This window comes from Anguilla rostrata, chromosome 2 (genome assembly GCF_018555375.3).
Source record: "Anguilla rostrata isolate EN2019 chromosome 2, ASM1855537v3, whole genome shotgun sequence".
Taxonomy (NCBI): Eukaryota; Metazoa; Chordata; class Actinopteri; order Anguilliformes; family Anguillidae; genus Anguilla; species Anguilla rostrata.
In genome coordinates, this window is record NC_057934.1 from 8,928,864 (window position 1) to 8,956,038 (window position 27,175).

At 42.2% G+C, this 27,175-nt stretch overlaps 1 long non-coding RNA gene across 1 annotated transcript; it reads left to right on the forward strand.

Annotated features, from left to right (window-relative positions):
* Positions 1 to 13,041: 13,041 nt before the first annotated feature.
* On the forward strand, positions 13,042 to 22,627 carry LOC135245137 (uncharacterized). Its single transcript, XR_010327161.1, has 3 exons — positions 13,042 to 13,195; positions 18,040 to 20,844; positions 21,759 to 22,627. It is a non-coding gene; the product is annotated as an uncharacterized LOC135245137 (long non-coding RNA).
* Positions 22,628 to 27,175: the final 4,548 nt, after the last annotated feature.

Consider the following 27,175-nt stretch of genomic DNA (forward strand, 5'->3'; position numbering starts at 1 on the left):
CAGAAAATGGCATTTAATTCAAGCAGTGAACTTTTCCCGACCTCTGCAAACTTGACCTGTGCACCGCAAATGCTTGTTTGAGTGAAACCATAGCTGACCTCAAGGGCAACACGGTGGTACATAAAGTGGTACAGAAGTAGCTTTAGCAGATTTCAGTTTAATTCTGAAATAGCATAAGAGCGCACACACACTGACAGTAGCTAATACGATGTGCGCCGTGCTTTTGAGCGTGGTGCGCTAATTAACTCGGATAATTGTATAAGTGATTTGAGGAACTGGTTTGAAAAACAGCGAGAAAAACATGTTAACGTCCATGTGTCAGAGTAGCCTGGGTGATTTAATCAGTGTGTGTGCCTTTCACAGGCAGCATGCAGCAAAATGGCACATACATACTCACACACACACACACACACACACACACTCACCTGTGCTGACACACACAAACACACAAGTACAAACACAAACCACACACACACCAGTGTACACACACACACACACAAACACACACACACATGCCTGTGCTGACACACACACACACACATACAAACACAAACCACACACACACACACACACAACACTGTACGCGCACACACATGCCAAAACACACACACACACACACACACACAGAAATACAAATATGCACACACACACAAACACACGTATGCACAGACACTCATATCATGTATCTTGCACAGACATGAAATGACAATCTGATATTTCCAGTATCAGGCAAAGGCCTGGTTGCTGATTTTGGTAAATGTTTCAATGCAGAGGTAACTGGAGCTATGAGCTAATTTACAATAATAAGGTCATTTACTGGATCTTGTAAATGTCTGGCTCTATACTGCTGATCCCTATGTGCTGGTGCTGTCTGAATCTTGGCTCAACAAATCTATTCCCTATGGGGCTATTAACTTATCTGGCTATAATGTCTTTAGATCAGACAAACCAAAAAGGGAGGGGGAGCTATATATGTAAAGTCCAAATTTAATGCTATGGTGATAAAATTTCCTGAAGGTTCCACAGCGGTTTGAATTTCTTTCTGTTAATTTAACACGTGACTCTCATTTCACTGCGTTGGGCAGTCATAAGACTCCTTTGGCGTCAAGAGATGCCATTTTGTCCCTGCATGACTTATCGGCAGAGTTTCATGATAAGGAGTTTGTTTTAGTGAGTGAATACAATTGGGATTGGTTAGCCCCAGTTTTGAGACCCTTCAAATGTGTTTGTAAGCAAATTGAATTCGTCATGTCAAAAAAACAGTTGGGAGCCTGTAAGCCAGTTGGATCTGTTCGGAATGGTATCTCATACCTTGCGAGTTGCCATTGACATTACGACCTAACACTTTTCTTACGATTTGGTCCCGATCAGAAAAAATCAACTGGGAGCTCACGACTCGTATACTGTACGCCTGCCCTAACTCTGCACAGGATGCACAAATTTTGAAGCCCAAGAGTAAGTATTTGGTGTCCGGAGTCAAAAGAGGCGAACATTAGCAACGTTCCATCAGGGAGGTGATTAACTATGTACCCAAAACATCATCCTTCAACAGAATTAGAAACTTAATGGTCCAAAACAGTCATCCAGATTCATGGTCTGTCAGACCAAAGGCCATGCCTCACCATATTATAATTTCAACATGGAGAAAGTGCTTGTTAAATATCACGTAGTATATCACAGAAAATAATTTAACTGATACTCTGTGGCAAATTTCTCAATATTATAGACTGTCACACCATCTGCTCCATGGTAAGCAATCTCCTGCTTTTGTTTCCTTGCCTATTTGCCAAAGGGCTTGATACAGAAAAGGCAAGCCTACATTAGCTCTGATTATCTATATTATCTAAATGAGGACATTATATACATGACAAACAAATGAGGAGGGGGGCGATAAACGTTTCTAGTTGCCTTAGGCAACTTTCTTCCAATGTTTTTGTGACAAAATTAGAATGCAGTGAAACATTATCATCTGTTTAACTGAAAATTTTGTGAGGCTTGTTTAATATATATTTAAAGGCTTTTTGAAAAGCAGTATTTAAATTGTATTTTGTTTATATGGTATTTAGCCTTTATTTACATATTGTCTTTATTTTTTAAGATTTTAAAATTATTTACACTTTAAACAGGCAGGTTGGTTAAGAACAAATTCTTATTTGTAGTGTAATATAAAAACAATAAACTCATGCACTCAGTATATTTTATTTTAGTATGTCGCCTAAGTGCACTCCATTTCAGTAGGGCAACCACGACAGGGTGAAATATTTATTCAAACTTCTTGCGAAATTCCTGAAGATCCCCAAAAATGTGACTAATCATATACGTATCATTAACTGTATTATAGGGAAGATGTTTGTGTTGAATATTGGTGATTAATTATTTAGTTCTTAAAAATGGTTGTTTAACCTGCAGTAGTGTTGCTGGTGTCTAAAGGACTGAAGTATTTAAAATAAAGTATTCAAAACACACCAGGGACAGCAGGTCTCGCAATGCCAAAAAAAAAGCTAACACATTGAAAAAGAAAAGAAGTAAAAACCTTCTACTCATAAGCAGACTGCGGGGTGCCTGGCTGAGATTCAGTACTCTTTGGCTTTTCAGCATAGTTTTTCATCTTGAAAAACATTTTCATTTAATTTCGTTTTTGAGCTGAAATGAGCAAAGAGCCACTTTGCTTTTTGCAATTTTGAGAGAGAGAGAGAGTAAGGCACTCATTCAAAGAGCTACTTTCAGCTTCAACACAAAGGGGAACCCACCTAGCAAGAAGTGCAGACGGGGGCCTATAATCACAAGTTCGACTGTCTGGGAACGACATTTTACATAATACGGGCCAAAGAAGGAACTGGTGCTGCACAAGAAGCAGACGTACTGTACAGACGATCCATGGAGATTGTTGAAAATATCCAGATTAATGTCAGCTTAATCACTCTCTGATGGCAGAACTGGAGTATGCTCTTTATAGCACAGAAGGAAAATTTTCCAAATGATTTTAGTTTGTCAGCTCAATTTCATAAAACTATTCAGATCAGCGCCAAAAATGTGAATAGAAGTCTTTTGACCTTTAAGATTCAGTTGGCCTTTTATAAAGAGTAATCTCATCTTTTTTGATTAGGCAGGAAGTTCAATAGGGTATTTAATGAACCGTAAAACAAATTCGTAAAAGACTCAAGATTCAAAAAGCATTTAAACAATTTTCCGCTGTTTGGTTGTTCTGGCATTTAAACGAATCCGCTGTTTGGTCGTCCTGGTAATGATGTCAAATTCTGTTGTGAGATAAGACCACAAATCGCGTGTGATTAATTGACTGATTGACCATGCCCACACCCTGACCAGAGGAGGATGCCCCCCCCCCCCCTTGCCCCCCACCCCTTGTGTCTGGTTTCTACCAAAGTGTCCCACCCAGGTAGTTTTTACTTGCTACCATCGCTCCAGGCTTGCTTTTGTGGGGTTTAGCCCAGGGCCCACAGTAAAACGTATTGTGACAAATGTTTATAAAAACACGCTACACAAATTAATTTGATTTAATTTCATTTACAGGCTTTAACAGCGGGCAGAACCCTTAATGAGACCGTGCTTCACAAGTAACGTCAGATCCGTTATTATTTCAAATGTCCTTCTGCCGAGAGGTCAGATCGGGTAAAGGGCTCTGTACACACTCCTTAACTGAGCATAACATGCTGTTCAGCCACGCCCCTTATGGTCCCTGTCTGCAACTGCTCACATTTCCACAGCTGCACCAATGCCTTCTAGGTAAAATGTATATGTCTCCAAAAATAATTAAGGGTAAGTTTTGTTTCCCCAAGGTTTATGTGTGGACACAGATTGATTTCTCTTTGCAACACAGAGACAAAACTAAGTAAAAAATAAATCACCAATGTATTATACACATATATATATATGTGATATATATACATATCTCCTGAATGCCGATTTGGGTAATAATTCAGATGTAATCTGATTCAACACAACATGTCACTAATCAAAAATGTACCATCATGCAAAAAAAGAGAAAATTTGCATAATGTTTCAAATTGTCAGTAATCTGGAGGAATTTCATTGGCTTCAACCCAATTAATTAATTTCAAATTATCATTTCATCAGGTCTGATTGAGTCTTATGGATACTGTGTCCTCAGATTCCCCAGCACAGATTTCTGCCCTCAACCACCACCACTGCCCCCCCCCCCGCCCCCGCCCCCTTCACACACACACACACACACACACACATGTGCATCCCTTCAAGCCAATGACGACCAGCTAAAAAAAGATTTCTCTCTGAAAAACAAGAGCGTGTCATAATGTCCAGCATCCAAGAGGAGCTGTGCTATGCACTTAAAAATAATCGGACAAGGCTGTCTCTGGGACTGCCGTGGCAACGTGGTGGGAGCAGGTGATCAGTCATCACAATGGCCATGAGTACGAGGCCTGGCTGGGACAGCCATCGCCGTGGAAACGCCTGAGGTGATCCGAGCCCGCGTTCCCTGTGGAGTTCCCCCAACATTCCCAGGTTAAGATGAATCTGCTGTGTCTGAACAGTGACCTCCAAACAACCTGCTGTCAGGGAACGGAGTGGAAATTGCGGGAATCGACAGAAAAAACGGGCCACTCCTATCAGTTAGTGAAACTGTTAGAAACAAGTGTTTGGGGGGGAAAAGAGATATGTTTCTTCAGAGGTATGTTCTTCTGCTGGGTTTTGGTGCATTTCACTCTTGTGTAAAGAGTCCTCATGCCTCGTTTCCAAAGCCTAAAGTGGCAGCTAATTGAAAGGAACCCACAAAAACCTGCAGACGCTATGCCCCCTCCAGGACTGGAGTTTAACCTGCCGACACTATGCCCCCTTCAGGACTGGAGTTTAACCTGCAGACACTGCAGCCTTCCAGGACTGGAGTTAAACCTGCAGACACTGCAGCCCTCCAGGACTGGAGTTAAACCTGCACACACCTCGTCCTCAGGACTGGAGTTAAACCTGCACACAAGGCAGCCCTCAGAGCCTGGAGTTGGGCGGGACCCTCACCTGGTAACTGTGGCCTTTGTTCTTGGATGTCAATAAATAAATTGGAATTTCTACTGTTGGGAATGCCAGTCAGACACAAGCTTGAATTGAATGTCCATACAGAACAGACATATCAGACCTCAAGCAATGAAGCTTACAAATGACATACTTCACATCAAAAGGAGGTTATTTCTATTATTTCTACTTTTCTACTCTCTAAGTAGAAGAAAGCAAATGTGCATCTTTATCTGGCTTAACGAATGCTTTAAATGCAAGAAACTGCAGAAACTGTTCAGGGTGTGGGGAATAAGCCGTCTGCTACAGCATCTGGAAATACCGTTGGGGTGTCGCAACTCAAAGTTCCATGAGCTATAATGAAGCAAAGTCTCGTATGAATTGAGAAAAGTTCCTGAGGATGAAACGGAGCCCGACATGAACCCCGACTCGACAGAGTCACAGATCTGCGTGTCTCTGGATTACCTGCAGCGCTGTCGTCACCAACGGGCGAATCATTTCAGATGCACACGGCATGTACGAAATGCTGACAGCTCAGGAGATATACACGGGTTTACTGTGTTCAGCTCAGGAGATATATACGCAGGCTCACTCTGGTGTCTGTGTTCAGCTTAGGAGATATACGTGGATTCACTGTGTTGAGAACAGAAGATATACACAGTTTTGCTGTGTTCAGCTCAGGAGATATACACGAGTTTACTGTGTTCAACTCAGGATGAATATGCAGGCTCACTCTGGTGTCTGTGTTCAGCTCAGGAGATATACGCTGGTTCACTGTGGTGTCCACACTTCCAGAACAACAGGCTATTCTGGCCCAGACTGACAGTACTGTGTAAGCACTGGATAGGCAATGCCGTTGCTTAATAATGAAAGATAAAAGGACTAAATGCGTCAGGTCTGCACCGGAATCTAGACAAAGGACCAATCCTAACCCGAATTCCCAACCCATTCCCCTCCTCCCTGCACAGCCATGTCGAGATGACACAGATTAAAATGAAGCCCTTCTAGAACTTCTCTAAATTGGACAGGATGTAAATTTTCCAACTGAAAAATGTTGGTGTTGAAGGCTTTTCTAGTGCAAGAGAGGAACAGGGGGGCTCAGGGATTGGTTGGAACACACAGCAGTCGCGATCACTTCTAGCGGTTGTGACTGATGAATTAGCATTGTCTCAGCTCATTCCCTTAAGCTTTTGCACGTACTTTTGTAAGTCACTGTGTATCACAGCGTCTGTTAAATACCTAAATGCAAATGGAATAATCTGAATAATCTGCCTAATATTCGTCTGCATGACACAATTATTACGTTTCACAGTGTGGTGCACCTAAATTGATTGCGTGGAATGGAGCCCCCACAGCATCAAACTCCCACACAGATCTTCAAGAAGATCATATGGCTGCAGAAGCATGTAGCGTGTTGTCACAGGCAAGAACATATCGTTCCCATTTACAGATACACAAAAGTAAACACTTACATAGAGAAACCCAAGAAGAAATGAAAGGGATCTGTTTATACTTTGCCTGTGGAAAACGTCCATGTAGAACATATATTACAGAAACAAATTAAACCCTGGAGGAATGGGAGGAATGGCCAGATACTGCAGGTCTGATGTGAGTGCATTTACATATCGCTTTTGCCCAGCTTGGTGCATTTACCGAAAATGCATTTTATTAGAGCCCGAGGTCGTCTGTGCAAAAAAAGAACAAACGCCCCTGTTTATCATTGTATTTGTAATGTAGACGCGATTGGATGTGCAGTAATGCAGATTAACATGGCCAGTCGCTGCAGTCTAATTTCAAACCATGACAACAACAACAAGAACAACAGCAACAATAAATGACTGGTGCTGTTTGTAACGCGTGGGATTTCAGTGAAAAAACACAGAGCTCTCAAAAGAGGACAGAGAGCATTTTCCACAGTTTAGCTACGTAGCCTAGCGGGCAGACGCTTTTGCAGAGTTGCAATAAAAAACATCGCCATGACAGGGTGTGGGGGCGGGATTAACTAGCACCTTTTGCAATCCTGGAGGTATTTCACAGGATATTGTCAGATGTGAGTGCACATCACGAGTAGCAAGCAGTAGCCCTTTTCTATATATTTGTGCGAGTATCTCCTTCAGTTGAATAATGAATTAAAGGTGACAGACTGCGTTTCAAGTCAAGTAGAACTTTATTTGTCCCCAGAGGGGCAATTGGTTGTGGTTTCTGTGGCCCATTCTTTTGCTGAAATCCCGAACGGGCAGGTTTTCAAAGAGCTAAACGTACCTGCCCTCATACACAACACAGCGTCTTCATCTTCATCTTGACCCTGTGACTTCTGCCCAAACCCCAAACCATCCATCATCATCATCGCTACCCCAAGGAGCATTTAACGGATTGGAATGTTCTTAAAGATGGCGGAACCATGATCGATTTCCGGGTCGTGTGAGGACCGAGGAGATGGGGACGGGTAAAATCACCAATTGGAATGAGCCCCACACGAGGCTAAGGGAGGCACGGGAGCAAGAGAGGCTTACACAGAGACCAAGCGATGAAACACAGAAACACGGGGACTTAAATACTAACACGAACAGGTGAAATGAGCTACGCTATCGAGACCACACCTGAGGCAACCAAAAACTACTAATACAATAAATGAAACTAATCAGCACTTAACAAGTACAGAGGAACACGAACCAGGATTTGCTTGTTTGGTGCGCACCCGAGTGCATATGGAAGTTTCACACTTCTTACAACGAACCGAACTTAGAGTTCGATTGATCCGCACCAAACAAGGTAGGTGTGAAAGTGGCTACTGATGGGACACTGGCCAGAATTGTGACGCTATATTCAACACATAAACAAACAGACGGTCTAATCCCTTTTTTCTGAAGCTGCCAAGCACACTAGAATGACAGCTGCTTATTTCAACAGTTGCATGTCAAGAGCCTCTGTAATTCTTCCTGTTCTTCGATTGAAATGAATCTCAAAGTTTTACAGGTTACGACACCTGCCATTCACAAACTGAATTCTTTTGAAGAAAAGAACCTATCTGCCTAGTTTTTCTGTTTAGTACAATGCCGGTGTACAGTAAGCCAGGTTTTTTTTTAGGTCATGCAATTACAATCTTTTTGAGAAGACACCTCTGTCACTTCCTCACTCCGGTCCGGGCGGACACAGCGAGGCCAGAGGACCGCCCCCTTCCCCCCCCCCCTTTCCCCGCGATTCCGCGGTGATGACGATCAAGGGTGTTAGAATTTCCGCCAGCAGCTGCAGGTGTGCCGGCCAAAGAGAGAGGGTTCCGGAAGGACAGCGCAATCCTGCGAGAGTCAGTGGCGGTATATCGTCAGTGCTGGTACAGGGCCAGTGCTGGATCTAGTGTCAATGTAATTATACACTCAGGCAGTGTTCGCGTGGAGCGCCAGTGTTAGTACAGAGTGTCCGTGTTGATGAGGTGTCATTTTATTAACACCCCAAGTTATTTAAAAGTGTTAAAAGTTTGTGTTGTTTCTTCTTTGCTAGTTAGGGTAGTTATGGTAGTGTAGGTAACTTAGGCTGTGGGAGACAATTTGTTTATTTGATTAGAGTCAGATTTGTTTTCTTCGGCATCGTTAGTTATGTTCTGTTTTCTTTCTTTTTTTCTTTTCTCTTTTGCTTGTGCTACCGAACTTTGGTAAGACATTCTGTGTTGTTTAATTAACTTTTTGGCATTTAATGTCTCCCCTTTTTGTGCAGCGGCTAAATATTTTTGAACTCTTTGATTGTTACAGCCCTGGGGTATGTTCCTGGGTTATTGTTTAACCTCGCAAGTTTTTTAGGGGAGCACATAACAAATAGGGGAAATAGATCTTAGAACTAAAGAAATGGAAACAAGAAAGCGAACAGGAGCTTCAATTTCAGTTTATTTGAATGGGTTTCAGAGTGTTTTCACTGGCAAGGCACAGGATGTTTTTTCCTCTTTCCTCCTTAGACAATCCTCAGATTATGGTTTTTTTTTTTAAATCAGCTGAGCTTCATGCTTACAGTTTTAGATGTCCTAAGAGGGTTGATGGACTGCCTTTTGTTGAATTCACCCCATAAAGAATGGTCGTATGACTGTGGTGCTCGCCTCAGTCAGTATATGATTTTGCTGTGCTCAGTTGTTTATTCTTGAGGAGTTCAAGAACCGCCTTCCCAGACAGGGTGGTGACATTTTTGAACAAACACAAAACCCCTACTGTGACTCAGGCCACTGCCCTGGCTAGTTAATTCATCCTGACCCACTAAACCATGTTCTTAGATAAGTCTGGCCACTCCACAGGTGTGCGTTGATGACACTCTCCTGAAGTGAGTGATGTAAAGGGCCGTTGTTTTGCTAAGATGAACCACAAATCATTTGCTTGACTTGGCCTTAAAAAATTCCTTTTCCTATGAAAAACCAATAAGGGGTCCATGACACATGTGCAGATCTTTGTTTTTGTGCATATCCCTGGTGCTGCTCTGGGCGACCGCCCAGTTCATCCATGCCTAAAAATGGGCCGGCATGTGTAGACGGAACTCCGATATACCATGGTAAGGTAGCTCACAAGTATACTTTACATCCCCAAGATATCCTTACCAGTGCGTATGATGGCTCGAGGGTACATACTGTATTAAATTATTTATTTATGCACCTGTTACCAGGGAGGAACTGCATTTCAGGCCAAGCTCTATATTGCAACGAATGGAGAAGGTCAGTCTGATGGGACGCCCTCCCTTATGGGAACCGTGATTTCGCTCGGTCCCAGACGACGGATCTGAAGCACTCCCACAGCCTACTTTGCCGTCTGGGACTTGAGATGGGCCTGATTGTGCAAGAGCATTTTTAATGACTGGTGAAGCACCGATTAAGGGTCAGGCCAGAAGTTAGGACAGTGGCTGGACCACTGAAACAACTGCCAACTGTCAGTAAGGAGATATTAAATGTTTCAAGAGCTAGCCAACGTTAGCAACAGCGAGCTCAAATAATAGCTAGCTAATATTTCACAATATGTCTTGTTAACCATCCTACCTGCTCCTGAAAAACTGCCAGCTAGTCATAAAGAGAAGCATCATGTAGCACTGTGTTAAGTTTAAAATGCTGCTGTTGGATAGTTAAATAAATTGAATAAATAAAAATATTGTTTATAATTAATAGTTAAAATAAGAAAATGAATCAATTAAAACCTAGAGTAAAATAAACATTTTTAGTTTATTAGCTGCTTCTTAAAACTGCCCACTGTATCAGCCTCCTTGGAAATGAGTTCCATAATTTTGCCCCATAAAAGCAGAAGGCAACCTGGTCCATAGTTTTATACTTAATTTTTGGCACATTTAGTAATTTCTCAAAGGAGGATCTTAGGAGACAGACTGGGATGTAATAGTCGTAGTAAGTAGGTGCTAAACCATTTAGGGCTTTGTAGATCAATAAAAATAACCTTAAAATATACTCAAGAGGACACAGGGAGTCAATGTAATGTAGACAGTAATGGAGTTATATGATTTCTCATCTTAGTTTAGGTTTAAACTCTGGTCACTGAAATCTTCATGAGTTGAAGTTTGTCAATGGATTACTTTAGAAGGCCAGTATAAAGTGAGTAACGGTAATCCAGCCGACTATTTTCTGAATCTTGCTGTGGAACAAATTATTTTGTAGTATTTCTGAGGTGGAAGAAGATATTTTTAATCACGTTGTTAATATGATTTTTTAAATTGAGGTCAGAATCAAGAGTGACTCCCAGGTCTCTAATTTCAGGTTGTGTTTGCACAGCCAAATTACCCAGTCTGGTGTAGAACAAATCTCTCTCGGCTTTTGGACCAACTAATAAAATCTCAGTTTTCTCAGCGTTTAATTTAAATAAATTATTTCACATCCAACCAGTTAAAATGGAATGGCATTCTATCAGTCCACAGAGAGCATTTGGGGTCACGTAATCTTATGTCATTTACAACTTCAATCAAAGCTGTCTTGGTGCTGTGATTGGCTCTAAAACCTGATTGGATATTTTCCAAAATGTTGTTTTCATTAAGGCTTTCATTTAGTTGATTAAAAAAAAAAACTTTTTCCAAAACTTTCCTTAAACTCTTTGATTGTTACAGCCCTTGGGCATGTCCCCAAGTTACAGTATTGTCCAACTTTGGAAGTTTTTAGTTATGCCCCCTCCCCCACCTCTCCATCCCCACCCCCCAAAACATACATTGTTGACAGCATTAACCAATAACATCTGATTGTTATCAATGGCAGGAAACACTCCTGACACTGAGATGCATTATTCTGTCAGTATATCAATCACACCTTTAAACTGGCTTCTTTCAGGTTTAACATCAAATCTGCGGAGGCATATTAACCAAAAGCACTTTAAAAACCTAAATTACTCTGCAACTGTGAAAGATATGGCTCCCCATTCAGACTTGTCCAGGTCTAAAAACACATTCATGAACAGAAGTTGTAATTCCTTCTTTCATGTGTACTTAACACATAAATAAACAGAAGTTGTAATTCCTTTTTTCTTAAGCTGCCAAGCACGTAAAAAATTTTGTCTGCTTATTTCAACAGTTGCATGTCAATAGTCTCTGTAATCCCCTTCTTTTCGTTAAAATAAACCGTTTTACAGATTGCAACAGTCATTCACAAACCACATGGATTTGAAGAAAGAAAAGAGCCTATCAGCCTAGTTTTTTTTTTGTTTAGAACAATGCCGGTCTACAGGAAGTCATGTTTTTTTATTAGGCAATTCAATTCCAATCTTTTTGAGAATCCACATCCGCCACTTTCTTCAGCAGTTCAAAGCTGTCTGAGTCACTGGCAGAGAAGTGTATTTACAGTAGAGAGAACATGATTTTCACAATGTGAAAGAATGAAGAGCGCTTTTCTCTGCAGACGTGAAACATAGCCCTTTTGACATCAGTGTCTCAGAACCAACCAGAGGCACTGCCTTGAAGATGATTAGTTAAAGGATTGGACAAGTGATAGAGAACAACAGAGCACTGGACTGGCCAGTATCTTCTTCCACTGATTTTGTGAAGGCAAATTACATTACTTTTATTTCGCAGATGCCTTTATCCAAAGCGATGTAAAATAAGGTATGTACAATAAGGGGAATGGTCAGCATAGTAGATGTCTGCTGTAGAATTTGTCCATACTGACAAAAAAGGATACTTTAGGAGGATTTTTCCCATGGTAATTTTGCTAATATTTTGTTCTTTGTCTTTGTTGTCTGACTATGAACGCAAAGAAAATTTTTTACTGATATAAGAATGAATTACCTCAGGCTTCTGAGCTGGTCTACATAATCTGGGATTTTATAAAATTGCTCTGGGAACTGATTTGAAAACACACTTGTGTAGTTTGAAAACACAGTTAACCACTTAATTCACTTTCATGTGTCCAATTTTTTTTCTTGTGTAAAATGGTGGGGGTGGGGGATAATTGATTTTAAATGAAGTTGGCTTTTAATTTGCAGACTCCATTGGAAGCACACACAGGTGTACGCTCATAAAGACTTAACATCGTTCAAAGAACAATGGGCTCATTTTGTTCGTGGACTGACATTTAGGGAAAAAAAATTATTTTATGCTTCCGTCTCACTCTACTGACCCGCGCACTTTTCTCAGACTAGCACGTCTGCAGACCCCCGAGGGCCACAGCCTCGATCACAGATACGCTGCATCGCTCCGCACGGATGGCTGCATTCGCACTGGGCGCGCTCACATCGCTGAGTCTTTCACGGCATTGATCTACTGATTTCGCCTTGCGCCACAGCTGCTGGATCCGTGAAACAACCTTACATGGACAACTGGGACTCTGAGGTGAAATAAAAAAAGAGCAATAACTTCTTTTACTTTTCCAGAGAGGAAACACAGTGAAATGCATTTAAACGGGAAACAGATTGAGCCTTTCCATCCATTCTACATACCGCAGAAATGGGTATGAATACATGAAAGCGGGATAGGTGGGGTGGGGGGGGGGCCGGGGGGGTTGGGCGTGGTGGGCGGCACCGTCATGAAGATGGCGAATTGCGATGAGTTTCCCACTCCGAAGGGGTGAAATAAACTGTTGAGCCCCCACCGGTTTTGGGAACAACTGGACTGGGGGAGACCTCGGGATTTGAATCCGGTGAACCGCCTCAGAATTTGTCAGGGTCCGCTATAAACTCGGGACGCTGGTCTTCAAATCCCTTCGAATCCACATGGATTTCACACTCAAGTCGTGAAGAAGCAGGTAAATAAATCTCCCAGTGAGGGGCTCTTACTGTATATTATGATAACTGCAGGCATGACTAACGTTTCTGCAATCCTAGCTTCTTTCTTCTCTGTGTGTGTGTGCGCGTGTGTAACCATCCTGTGTTTCCGATATCTTTGGAAGGAGTGAAAAATGGAATAAAGAGGTATAGCCAGTTGAGATATTAGCCATTGTAACATATGCATATGCTCATATATAATGAGATATTCTATAGATATAGCTGCCTGGGTGATGCTTGACATCATAATCCTGCATGAAAAGACAAAGCAATCACTGAACAAAATGTATTTATTTATTATGTTCAGATATTTGATCTAACAATAAAATACATATTTTATGCGCAGTGCTTTGTTTTTGGAGACCACAGATTAAAAGACTGCTCGCCCTAATGTTAATATTTGAAGTGCTGTATCTGCTCTCTGAATGAGATGAAGAAGCTCACTGGCAGTTCCTGCCAGTAAGCCAACAGTGGGGCTTAAATCCAGCCCTCGAGCTTCAGTGCCAGGAGCCTTTGTGGAGGTAAATTCCACTGAAAAGAAGAACTGGGCTTCAGAGAGTGCGAGGTTTGAATGCAGGAAGTGTTCAGCGGCAGTTCTTTTACCCTAAATTACATCATGTTCTAACCTTCGCCAAATAGCTCCTCGAATGAAAAAGTTTTAGGGGTATGAAAGGGATTGGTTTAAACTCGCTCTGAATTGGTTCCTCTTTCACACTGTAATGCAATCACAGCAAGAGATTTACTCAATAGGAGGACCTAGTTTCTCCTCTGAAATAGACACCGATGTTTGCTCACATATTGTTTACTGAGGTTGAGGACAGCAGAACACAGCTAGCCCCACGTAGTAACATAAACACGATGCTATAAGGTAATCAGATTGAGCCACTGAACCACAGTCCTGTTCATAAAAGATTTCTAAAAGCACTGCAGAAGAGGGGTCTAGTTTCAATCAACATTTGTCCTTAACGTTGACATCCAAATTTTCTATCCCTTGACAAGCAATTCGGTAAGTTCAGTTTGATGTTTGGTTTGCTCAACAATGACAGGTTTTGTTCATCAACAGCACACGTTACTAGTCTCGCCCAAAATTTTCTGGCGCCTTGGTGTCCATTCAGTGAGGGCAGGGACCTGTTCCACCCTGGCCCGTGATCAACGGCCGCAGAATTTACCACCTCGGCCCCGGGGACCTGCTATACTAAATCACTGATCAACACACACACGCTTAACTATGCACACAGAACAAACCACCGAACCCATCAGTGTGTGTGTATGTGTGTGTGTGTGTGTTTGTGTGTGCGTGGGTGTGTGTATCAGACCTGGGCCACATATGTATTTGTTTTGGATTGCAGTACTTTTCTGTGCTCTTTTGATCTTGCCTGGTGTAACTGAGCCTGGAAATATGACCAGAAGGCAGGGTTTGCACTTTTTGAGAGTATTTCATTGGCTCCAATACACCAGAAAAGATCAGTAAAGCATAGAAAAGTATTTGAATCCATAACAAATACATATTTGACCCAGGTCTGGTGTGTATGTGTGCATATCTGCAAATGCAAGAATCAGCCTTTGCTTAGTGTTTCTTAGCAACGGGAAGGAAGCTCAAATACTGGCTTATTTACGGAATGTTTCAGAAGTCTCGATCAGGTCTTGAACCAGTTGTGTAATTACATAGAGCACAGAGAGGGAGAGTGAGTGAGTAGTCACGGAAAGATATTTGGGGCTTTTCAGACCTCTGATCGGTAAGGCTGAAAGTGGCACAGTTTTAATAAAGCCAACAGGTCTCAGCAACAGCTGTGGTGCCGCTGCAGCTCATTGCTCATTGCACCCACAGCATATACCAGCACTGCATACATATCATTACACATGCAATACACAAGCCTGCCTTGAGCCAATCACATTCTAATGGGATAGGTGGGTGGGCAAGGACAGGTTCTGCTCATAAATATTTAATCGGAAAAATCACTTGTGTGACATGACTTTATTGTTTGCTAATTTGTTATAATTTTTGTTATAAGCTCATTAATGGCATCTGCAGACTGCTCCAGCATTCCTGTGTGAAATAACTCACTCTGATCTAACCTATGAGTGAACCATCACTGGTGTATATCACTAACCTATGAGTGAACATATCACTGTACATAGCATGAGAAAATAGGCTTGACCTCACTTAGAGCTATAAAAAGAATACCACTGCCTAAACTTCATTTACAAAGCAATGTTAGATAACTGAATATTAACTTTAATCAATAAATATTCCCAAATATTACACACAATTATTGTGACACCTGGAGCATTTCAGCTTACGGTTAAGAGTTTAAATAAATATGTGGCCGTAAGCCTGGTTATGGGTCCCTGTTAATGAAGGACACGCTGTACTCAAGGTAATCTGCGTGTACTGGTTTAAAGGGACCAGGGACTGTGACAGTCATAGTCATGAGATTCATGATCCCAACACAGACTCCTGCCCTACTCTCTCTGTGTGACTAAATACCACACCCTCCAGCCCCTGAGCCCCACGCTTGAGTCTAAGGCCTTTCTCGCACAGATTATACAAGTCAGAACACTTTATCCAGCTTCAAGAGGGTCTAGTAGTTACTGCAAGTTGTCAAACTATGCGCAGGGGCTTTACTTTTGAGAGGAAAAATATTTCAAATTAAATTCTGCCAGAAAATTAAGTGTACATAACAGATCAATTAGGAAATTAGTACAATTCCATCAATTAGTTTCAAACTCCCTCACAATAATCATATATTTTCTCAATTAAAATATCATTCTGATTATAATGAATGTATGACAACATACAGTATAATAATCTCTAAAATTTCGTATAAGTCTACAGAAAGGTTAGGCCCTGATTTTTTAGCTTATTTCCTCCAAACTGTCTATGCACGCGGCTATGTTCGCTCACTACCAGTCCAGCACTAACCCCAGGATGTTAATATGGATACGCGCACAGGTCTTGAGACCGACGTCGTAAGACACGTGTAAGCCGTGTATCTAGCCGTTAGGATAAACTCCAGGCGCTCGTGCCGTGCCAGATAACAGGAACCGCCTTCAAAGCAGCCGCTTCTGGGAAGTGTAAGAAAAATAAACTCTATCCCTGCCACCTGTTCCGGATAGAATCACAGTTCATTTGACTGTTGCGAAAAAACCGTCACTGATGCGAAGGTGCCGTGCGTTAGGGAACATTTTGCTCGGTATTATCCCCGAAAATTCCTTCGGCTTGTTCATTGTATTCCCTCGCGGGGTGCGCTGGGTTTGCAAGATGTTGTCTCGATCAGTGGGCGGAATACGCACGTCCTCAAACTGAACGAATTTTGAGGATGCTCGGTGTGGGGATTTCACTTCTGGGGCAGTCTGGCTGGCTCCGATTAAATTTCTTGCGCAAGGGGTACATAAATACGGCCAATGATGTAGCAGCAAACAAAATAAAAATTTCCTGTGGAGCTTTGCTTCCACGTGAGTCATGCAAAAATAGCAGGTGGTTACACCGCCCGCATGACTGACGAAGTTCACGCGTTAAGTTATAGGTGAATATTATAAAGTTGGAATGGCATGTCTAGCTTAAAAGTTGTAGGAGTAGTATGCAAAAACTTTTTGTGGAAAGAAAACATGAAGTTTAATAAGTAGGCTAAACGTGAGAACAGGCAGTGTGTTGCTGAAGAAACCACATATAAACTTGAGCTTTTTGTTGCGTTCAGAGATCTTATGAATATTATTCAGTCCTTTTTGGAAACATAACAAAAGACTTTGAGCGCATTGTGATTCTGGTCGGGGTTTAGAGCAAAGAGAGTAATTATGAGTGTGGTTCATTTACCTGCAGTACTGGGCCAGGCAGATAATAAGTGGAGGACTCTTCATACTGTGATTTCAGGCAAAAATGAGGAAGACAAAACACACTGGTTAAACTAATAAATGGTAGAAGAGATCATAGAAAATGTTGTTGGTTAGTCTGTTCATGTCCTGCCAATAAAGCCAACTCAGCTAAACTGCCACCTTCAGGTGTTGCATGATTTTAAAAACACACGCTGTAATAATATCACTATTATTTTCAAAAAAGGCCACATATTCACAATATGCAATAGCTAATTTTCTATGAAACAACAACTACAATAATCAATAATGATAATGTTGGGCAGCAGTGGGTAGCACTGTCGCCCTCCAACAAAAAGGTTCAGGGTTCGAAAATTTTTGGGTTTGCATGTTCTCCCTGTGTTTGTGTGGTCCAGAGACATGCAGATTAGGTTGAACTGGAGGCTCTAAATTGCCCATAGATATGAGTGTGTGAGTGAAAGGTGTGTGTGCCCTCTAATGACAATCTGGTAACTGGTTAGATAATGGATGGATGGAAAATAATGTTCATTATTTAGTATGTTTCTCACGCATTGAGAATTAATAAACAACCTGCACCTCCACCAGGTAATTTAGGGTAATTACCTAATACACAAAACACAGTTGTCTGTGAGTGTGGCAACGTCACTGAAATAAAGATACACTGCATTAATGCATCATTTATATGATCCTAATGCCTTTTCAATAGACAATCAATACACTGCAGACTATACAGTAGTACAGGTTCAAAAGCATATGTTATGTACAAATTGTCAACATTCTTGCATTTTTACTCTTTGTAATGAAATTGGCTGGCTGTGTGGCCGCACACAGAAAAGGTCAATTGAGTTGTGCTTGTGTTGTATAGAAATTTCATTAAATTATGGACAGTAAGATAAGTGCACCAGATAAACACCGTAATGCAGCCCCGGTCCAGGCTGAACCAGTTACACCTCCACATCCTCCTCCTCCTCCTTTTCTCTCTCTCTTTCTGCAGAGGATGGCAGAATGTAAAGCATCTCTGCGTGTGAGCCGGACTGCCAGGCTGTCAGACTCCATCGCCCCCCCCCCCCCCCCCACTCAAGGTCAGGCCCAGCTCAAGGTCGGGGACGACAACCGCTGACAAGTGACAAGGTGGAGGCGGAGGTTCCCTTTAATGCGCGGCGAAGCCCCCTGAGACTCGTGTCGCCGTGACGCGAGACAGGTCGCGCGTACCTGTGCATTCCGGCCCTGGACCACGGAGGATACGTGTGGCTAAAGCACTAGCCGTCATCATACAGCCCACAGTCCTGTTAGCGTCAGTGTCAACTCTGGGCAGCAAGTCAGTGGGACTGTTCGCACCTATTCTCAACTGAGTATGCAGTGACCAAAAGAGGAAGCACAACAGCACTCCAACTGTCATGGGTTCTGTGGGTTCTGCAATGGAGGCGCAACTGTTTTCCTGGGATGGTTCGGGGGCACTCAAACCCAAAGAAGGTAAGGTTGGTGTCAGTCCTTATGCAGTGGTACACAGTTAAATGTCCAGTGTTAATTCAACTCTACCAGTGTTGTTTCAACTCTTAACAGATAACGTTTGATCCCACATTCCAGAGTGGGACCAAATGTTATCTGTTAAAAGTTGAATTAACACTGGACATTTGACTGTGCATGGGGACCAACCTCACCCCCATGATAAAACAGTTCTTTCCTGCAGAGAGGGAGTCTTCCACTGTTGACCGGCCCATGTAATAACCACCCATTAGTGGGGACTGAGATGAGTTCCCACCCTTCACAGTAAATACTTTGACATCATGAGATGACTAAACACAGTCCACTAGGATGATGTGTTAAAATCTAAAAAATAATAGATTGATAAAAGCTAGAATGATGCAGAAGTGTATGTGGTCTCAACAACAGATGGATCCACCTCGCTTCCTGCAGACTCAAAAAGAAAAAAAAAATGACGGATGCAGTCATCAGTCATTTGCCTCCAGCCTGCCAACATGGATTCTGTCCAAACTCCGAGAGCCAATCTCAGCTGTCCGTCACCTTCCTCCATCACAGACGTCTCCCTCTCGCTTCTGAGAACGCCCACGTTTTTAACCCTTGTTTCCACTGAAACGCAGGGAATATTAATACCATTTCAGAAGCGCTCTCGTCATTTATAATACATTCAAACGTTCCCATATTCACACAGAGTATGTGTGTATTTACAGCATATTGTCAGTGTCATAGAATAACCTTGTGTCCCCATTTCTGAGCGTGATACATAAACAGAAAGAACAATCTCCCTGCTGTTCTCAGGTGTGTGGCAATTTAGAATGGTTTGGCAGTGCATGCTGGGTATCTCGTGCTTTCTCGTTACCAGGGGGGATTTAAATGATTTAGAGTGTGTACACAGCTCATTTCCAGTACACAGCACATTAAGATGACATTAAACTGAATACATAGCAGCACTCCGCATGAATAACCGAAATGTCTCCACGTACCAGTAGATCTGATTAACCTGCCGCGCGCGATCTACCACACCATTTATGTGTTCTACCTCGGTGTGTGCAGCAGAGGCACCCTGGCTGATATGAAATATTAATATTAAATTTAGACAGCAACAACAAAAGCAACATAATGGAAAGAGGTTAATTTCACGGGGAAAAACAGCTTTCTTCTTCTCTTCAGACAACAGCGAACAAACAAAATACCAACGGTACGGGATTTGTAATATCCAATCAGGTGGACGTCATTGAAAGTGCCCAATGAAAAAGCACAGCCTATGCGATGTTTCTTTGTACTAATTAAGACTTCTCAATTCAATGGCAAGGGGAGAGATGGTGTGTATTTGTGCTCCTGTAGTACAGTAAGCAGTATAGCAAACTCGCAAGGATCACAACATGTGAGTTGGGTCTTCACATTATGGTTACACAAGAGTACACATATGAACTATTAAAATAATCCTAGAAGATGAGTAACCTATGCTATTTCAAAGCACATGTTTTGTTCTCACGTGTTCTCACATGTAAAACCTGTAGTTCACATTTAAAAATGTCACAGATGTGAAAATGTGAAGACGCAAATGAGTCAATGTGATCTATTTTCTTATCACGTGGACATTTTCAAAGCCAAGTGCATGTTACAAATGTCCAGTTCACATTGCACAAATTGCACATGATATTTTTTTTGTACTGTAAGGGCCATATCTAACCGTGCAGCTCTAATGCCAGGGCTGCTTCCTCTCAGTATTGGTCTCCTTTACTGTGCTCAGCACTCTACATGGATCCCTGCGTAAGGTAGGGGAGGAACTGCTGGCAGTGCCCAGACATCAGCACCTCTCAGCTGGGCTGAGATTGATTCATCACTAAACCCCCCGCTGTGGAACTCTCGTCCAGCAGAGATGAATAATTCTGAACCCCAGCATGCCCCTCTCTCTGCCTGTGAAGTTTAAATCTGCACCTGATTGGCTGACTGATCGGTGCCTTCCCTCTGTATTTTTGTTGCTGTTGCCGCTTTTTTTTTTTTGCGGTTCACTGCCCTGGGAACGCTTGACGTGAAGAGCACTACATCAAAGTGAAATACTGATTAAATTGATTGATTTTCTTTGGGTCAGACAGAGGTGCGTTGTCCCTGGCCGACACTGGTGGACAAACAAACGAGGGAGATGAAGAATAACTGCACAAGACTACTCTCGGATGTTTCTACTGGACCAAGCCGAAATCTACACGGTCCACTTTATGGGACCAGGGCTCTCAAACTCGCGGAAGGCCGTGGTCTCTGCTTGGTTTTTGTGATTTCCTTTCAAGCGACCGCCAAATTAGGCGTTGGAAACAAGGTGAGGAAACAAGGTGACTCTTTGGCCGGTCAGCGACGTGAATCACGCACTCAAGTGCAGGAGCACATCGATTTGAGCTCGAGATCCGTGGGCTGGACGCACAGACGCCGTTATCCAAGCACCGCAGGAAGTGCCGGGATAATTCAATTCCGGAATACGACTTATGAACATGAATATGGAGTTTAATTTAGCTGGATGAGAACGGTAGATCACAGATTCACGCTGTTTGATGGGGCAGTGATTTCACAGTCACGGCCAGTTATCCCTGATGGAACTTTATTTTTCACCGACATTTATATATCATCTCAATTTAGAGCCTTCGCTTGTAAGCAGAGCAGTCTCGTGTCTTGCATTTATAGATGTTCATATACTTGTTTTTATTATGCATATAAGAGTCTAATTGTAATATAAAACACTGGATACCGAAACTAATTAGGCAACCGTGGAAGAAAGTATTAATTTGGCACTACATGGGTGAGCCACGCTACGTGGCAAACTACGTGGGGGTGTTTAATGAATGACCTCAGCTAGCACAGGCAATAAGCAAACCAATACAGTACCCTGTTATCACCTTATAATCTCTCAGACAACTGAGGTTTTATATGCTCAGGATTTAGGTGGTTCTGCTGTTTCAGTGATAACATTTTGGATCGGTTACAAAAATACAATGGATGAATGTTGAAGAGTGAACACTTGCTCTGAATTCTCCCTTAATCAATATTAAGATGGCAGATTGATGATGGCATAAATGATCAATGAAAGCTGATAAATAAGACTGTATATCATAACTGCGCAAGTGGGTATGCAACCCAAAAGTTATACGACAGTTTCATTTGAACTGGAAGAATTTCCATTTTAAAAGCATTGTACATTTGACCCATTTGGACAAAGTATATATGTTTTGCTGTATTTAGACAGGAAGAAAGCTGAGAGGGAAACAGGAAGAGAAGAGAAGAGGTCAGAGGATGGCTGAACCCAGGGCCGTGTCACCCGGGGTAGCATTGGGCACCTCTACCATTTGATTGGCCACCCCAGGTACCACCCCTATTTTTCCACCTAAAATAGCACATTATCATTGGCTAATATAACTCCTGATGATAGTGTGCCCCCCCTTACTAAGTCTGTGTTAACCTTTGAATACACTTTTGTAAAAGAAACATATATCTGCCTTGTTTGTGCAGATATGCATGATGTCCTTTAGTAAGTTTAACACTTTTTAGCTTTTAAGGTTATGTTTCTATAGCCAGCTGTTCACAAGGTAGCTAGCATTAATGCTATTAAACAGACCTCGGTAAGGTTCAAAAAGCTAGCTGGTCTTTTCCTAAATTTGCTTTTTGATTACATGGATCTGACTGGACATGGCTCAACATCCAGCTTGTAGTCGAGCAGCGATTGGTTATCTGTCAGCTGTGAGTGACGGAACCGCAAATGTCTGAGAAAATTTATATGCTGGGAAGAAGTACACATTGCACCACTCTACAGACTGCGCCACATCTATCACCCATTCTCAGTGATTGTGAGGAGCTGGGTGTCAGGTACAGCACTAGCAGCAGCTCATTCATAATGAAGGGTCACGCAGGTCAATGGGCTGTTTAGGCAGGCTGCCACTGTATCGATTTACGACATAATGCCGAACGAGGATTGCGTTTTTGATAATTAATCACAGTGCAGTTTGCATTGATCTTCTGGATGAAAACATGAATGATGGATTGGTGGAAATCCATTGTAAGGTCAAGTTTTACATAGTTACTCATACATCATGGTTATTATTATTATTATTATTTTTGGGCCATTTTATTTTCCTCATTTTTTCCCCAATTCCGTGTGACCACCACATCCCGTGATGGCTAGCCTCAGTCGTCTGGGGATGACTGCATCCTTTTTCGTCTGGAGTGCAGGCTATTTTACCTGCACAGGCTTTCCTCGAGACATGTGGAGTCGTCAGCCGCTTCTTTTCCCACGGACAGCGCCCGACTCACCAGGGGAGCGTAATGCAGGATCAGGCTCATCCCCACGGCTTCCCACCCATGAACACTGCCAATTGTGTTCGTAGGAATGTCTGACCAAGTCGAAAGTACCACTGCCCGGGATTTAATTTATTGGTATTATTATTATTATTATTATTATTATTATTATGTGTTAAAGTATTAGTATTGTGTAGTAGCAGCAGATCTAAGTGCTCAAACGAGACCCGGGGGCTGGTGCAGCTTTGAGACAGAGTGATACCCAAGGTGGGGGGGTGGGGGGTCCGTGACAGTGACATGTGACAGTGACTGCACGCTGACTCACGTTCTACGAGGAAAGAAGCTTCAAAAAGAGTGTGTGCTTTTCAAACGCGTAAACGGCGGCTCCTCCTGTTCTGCCGTCGAAAAAAAAAAGCTGTCCTAACGGAGCCCGTCGATCGCCTCGTCCGTCCGGAACGGGGGGGTCGGATTCGATCAGGATTTTTATGTCTCCGACACGGCGGTGGCTCCCAGAATGCCGTGCTCCAGCTCTTCGGAACAGAGGGCACATCCTTATCAGATCGCTGTGGCTGAGAGTGAACCCTGGGGAGGCCTGAGCCAGACAGAGCCTGTGCAGCCTTGTAGAAAAACACACTAAAACGCGTGGCCTTCGTGCTGCTCGGTGACTCATCCTGGCAGGGCAATGTTCCAGTGTGTGGACGGGCCCCGCAGTGTTCCGTGTTCCACAGCAGAGTGCTTCTGAGCACGCTCCCGATGTGACAGAGGCGGTCGCAATTCCAATTTGGGTCAAATTTGGGGGGGGGGGGGACTTAAAAACAAAAGAAAATAAAAAAATAGAGTGAGAGGGAGATGAGAGAGGAAGAGAGAGAGAGAGAGGCTGAGCCTTGAGTATACAGTGCATCTATCCCGAGGCGGTGTTCCTCTGGTCTGGGGGGTTAAACATCTGATTGTTGGTCACAGGAGGAGCTGTGACCTTGGTTTCCCCGCTCCGGCCCAGCGGAGGTTAATGCAGTCCGCCTGACAGAGCTCCCTGGGGTTCGAGCTGTGCCCCCCCCCCTCCACATATACCAGGGCCTTCCTTTCTCATCACATCAAATCACTGCAGAGTGGAAAGAACCCAACCTCGCTGTGCAGGGCCAGAGAGCGCGGACCCCGTCTGGCGTAGCCCCGCCCGCCACTGGAGAGCGTGAGGGGAACCGCTAACATACTGCAGAGGGCTGGGATTATACACCCTAAATTTACAGATTATACACCCCCCCCCCCCCCCAAATCCTCCCTGTTCCCTTCCTGCTCTTCTCTAAGGTAGGAGGGGTACAATCTTACACCGGACCGGCGAGTTAAAAAAAAATCAGTAGATTGTATGTACATTTATGAAACATTATCTAAAATCCTAGCAAATAGATTGGAGAATATTCTCCCACTGATTATTCCTCCAGACCAAACGAGTTTCATCCCAAATAGACACTCTAGTTCAAGCCTGAGAAAGTTATTTAACATTATACACTCCTCCGAAAAGTCGTTCCCATGAAAAGGTCATATCGCCCGATGCTGAAAAAGCTTTCGACAGAAGTCGAATGGAAATATTTATTCTTAACCATAAAAATATTTGGATTTGAGGACACTTTCTGCCCCATATCACCCCTCCTCTTTGCCATTGCCTCCAGCTATTGCCCTCAGACAACCTTGTGACTTTTCAGGCACAGACCGGGGGGGGGGGGGGGGGGTTGTTCTATAAACTATCCCTGTACTCAGACGACCTTCTGCACTACGTGCCAAACCCACTAACCTCCATTCCCACCATACTTACTATACTGGATTACTTTGGAAAACTTTCAGGATACAAAGTTAATCTTTGGAAAAGTTACATTTTTCCTTTTGATCGGACAGTTACCTTAACCTTCATGTCCAGAATAAATATACTACTATGTCCTTTTTGTCCTTTGACTTGTATGACATTGCAGAGAAACAGGAGTTCTGTGAATGCGCTGCATAATTTATATTGAATTTCCAGGCTCTATTACATACTAGGATATTACTAGCATTTTGCATGGCACTCATTCAAGGTTCAGTATCAGGGCTACCACCAAAATCTTGCCTCCAGACTTGAAGGACCCCGTTTGCACTGTCACCGACGTCTGAGCATATTAATGTATATTTGTGTGTTTTCAGCCATACTGGAATTTAAAAATGTACTTATTTTATTTTTGTAAATCATTCCACGTGGTGTACATCATAAAAAAACTAAGAAAAATACAACACGTCATAGAGTACTTGTGTACGTGTACGTACGTGTATGTATGCATGTATACCAGTGAGTGTGCACATTCCTTTTCAGCCATGTAATCTTTGAACCAGTGTAAGAGTTTGTGTGTTCTTGACAAACAGACTCTGGCTGTCTTAGTTTCTCAGAAGCAGCAGGCTTATTAAGAGGCACAAATAGCGAACATAATTAGCATAGTTAATTTTTTTTCCCCAACCTAAAATGTAGTTGAAGGACGTATCACTCGCTTGTTTGAACAGACGTGTTTTACACCGTTTTACACCTTATGGAAGTGAAGTGAAGACAGACTGGTCATAATTGAAACGGGGGAATACTTATTTGATAGCATTTCAAATTGGAAGATTGGAAGGAGTAAATTTCGATAACAGTTATTATAAAACTTATAGGCTATTATGATGTATTTTTTCTAGACGGGGGGTATATAGGGGGGTGATACAGTGGCATTCGTAATATTACATAATGTCTCAAAAGAACTAATCAATGAATCATTTTATTTTATTTTTTTGTTTTCACTCGATGAATTGTCTCATTCATCTTATTTTAGTTTTAGCATCGTTTTAAGTCCTAGAATACAGGCAGTTTATTGACTCAAGAGAAACTTATTCTCTATACCAAGTTTAATTTACTCGGTCTGTAGTAACTGAAGGATATTACTGAACATGCTTAAGTTGGGTTTAAAAGATGCAATTACTGCCAATATGCCACTGGGTCAGCGCTGTAGTCTATGCCTTATCAAAGTTTGTTCAACAAGGTGTGCACCTTAGGGCTATTTGTTATTTATCTCTCACTGTGTTCTATGCTCATTGGAAGCACAGATATGGCAGGATCTATCTTGTATGTTTGCCTTGTGCGCATGTTTGCTAATGTTGTCGCATTTTTATTTTATCTGAGGATCACGGTCATCAACAGATAAATGTGCTTGGGTAATGAGTGGCTGGTTAAAGTCATATACTGTAAAAAGGAAAATAAAGGTCATCACGCACATCTGCAAATTATTTACTCGGACATTAAATTGATGACAACGTGAGATTTTAATAATTATTTAAACCCCAAAGCAGAGAACAGCTAAAAAAAAATCTATTCATATCCTGGAATGTAAATGAGCAGCATCATGGAACAAAATGATGTAAAGTCCTCGATGGTCTGAAGCAACTCAGAGCTGGTGTCATATTCTGGACTGGGCACATTCACAAGACACAAAGTTCAAATAAACAGTCAGGCAGCATACATAACCGTTCACAACAACTAATGTAGAAGTGGAGGACATAGAAAAACTATCATCTCACATAATTTGGGATTCATTTAAAGCTTGTTTAAGAGGTATAATGACATCCTACTCCGCAAAAAAATGTAATCAGACCTGTTGGATGCAACTGACAACAACGAAAAATAAATTAAAGTAGCTGCAAATAAACGTAAAAAACCAGTTCAAATAAAGACGTTCTAAAGGAACTACAGAAACTAAACCTGATATTTGATTCACTACTATTAAAGACAGTTAAAATTTAAAAAATTAAACTATGAAGCGGCACATATTTCAAACCACAATTCCAAGCTATAAAAGGTCCTGTATTATCTGTCTAATCGGATGCTCACATGATGAGTGTCAGATCTCCAGTGAAGCTGTATCGCATGCTTCAGCAATGGTATCTTTCCGATTGAATCCAGTGACAGAACTGAATTTCAAGTGGCTGCTTTCAAGAAATTGGGAGATGAGCCCTGACCTTGTGGTCCGAGCCAGGTTAAGACAAAGCATGAGGTTCAACACCCAAAATAAATGTGTCCTTATATGAGCATAACAAACCCCTCTGCACATTATTTATTTATGTTATGTATTTATTTACCAATCAAAATAGGTAAATAGTTTTGAACTAGTTTTGAAACTTCATAGCAGACATATACATACATGTACATATCTATACACTGGCGTTCTTGGTAAAGCAAAATCCAATCAAAGCCCAAATTAGCCCAATAAAATAGATGTAAAGGCACAAGTCCGGTACACACATTCCATGTTGACCAATCAAAAGTCACATATTTCCCACAAACAGCCAATGAGGATGTGCAGTCACCTTTTTGCCAATGT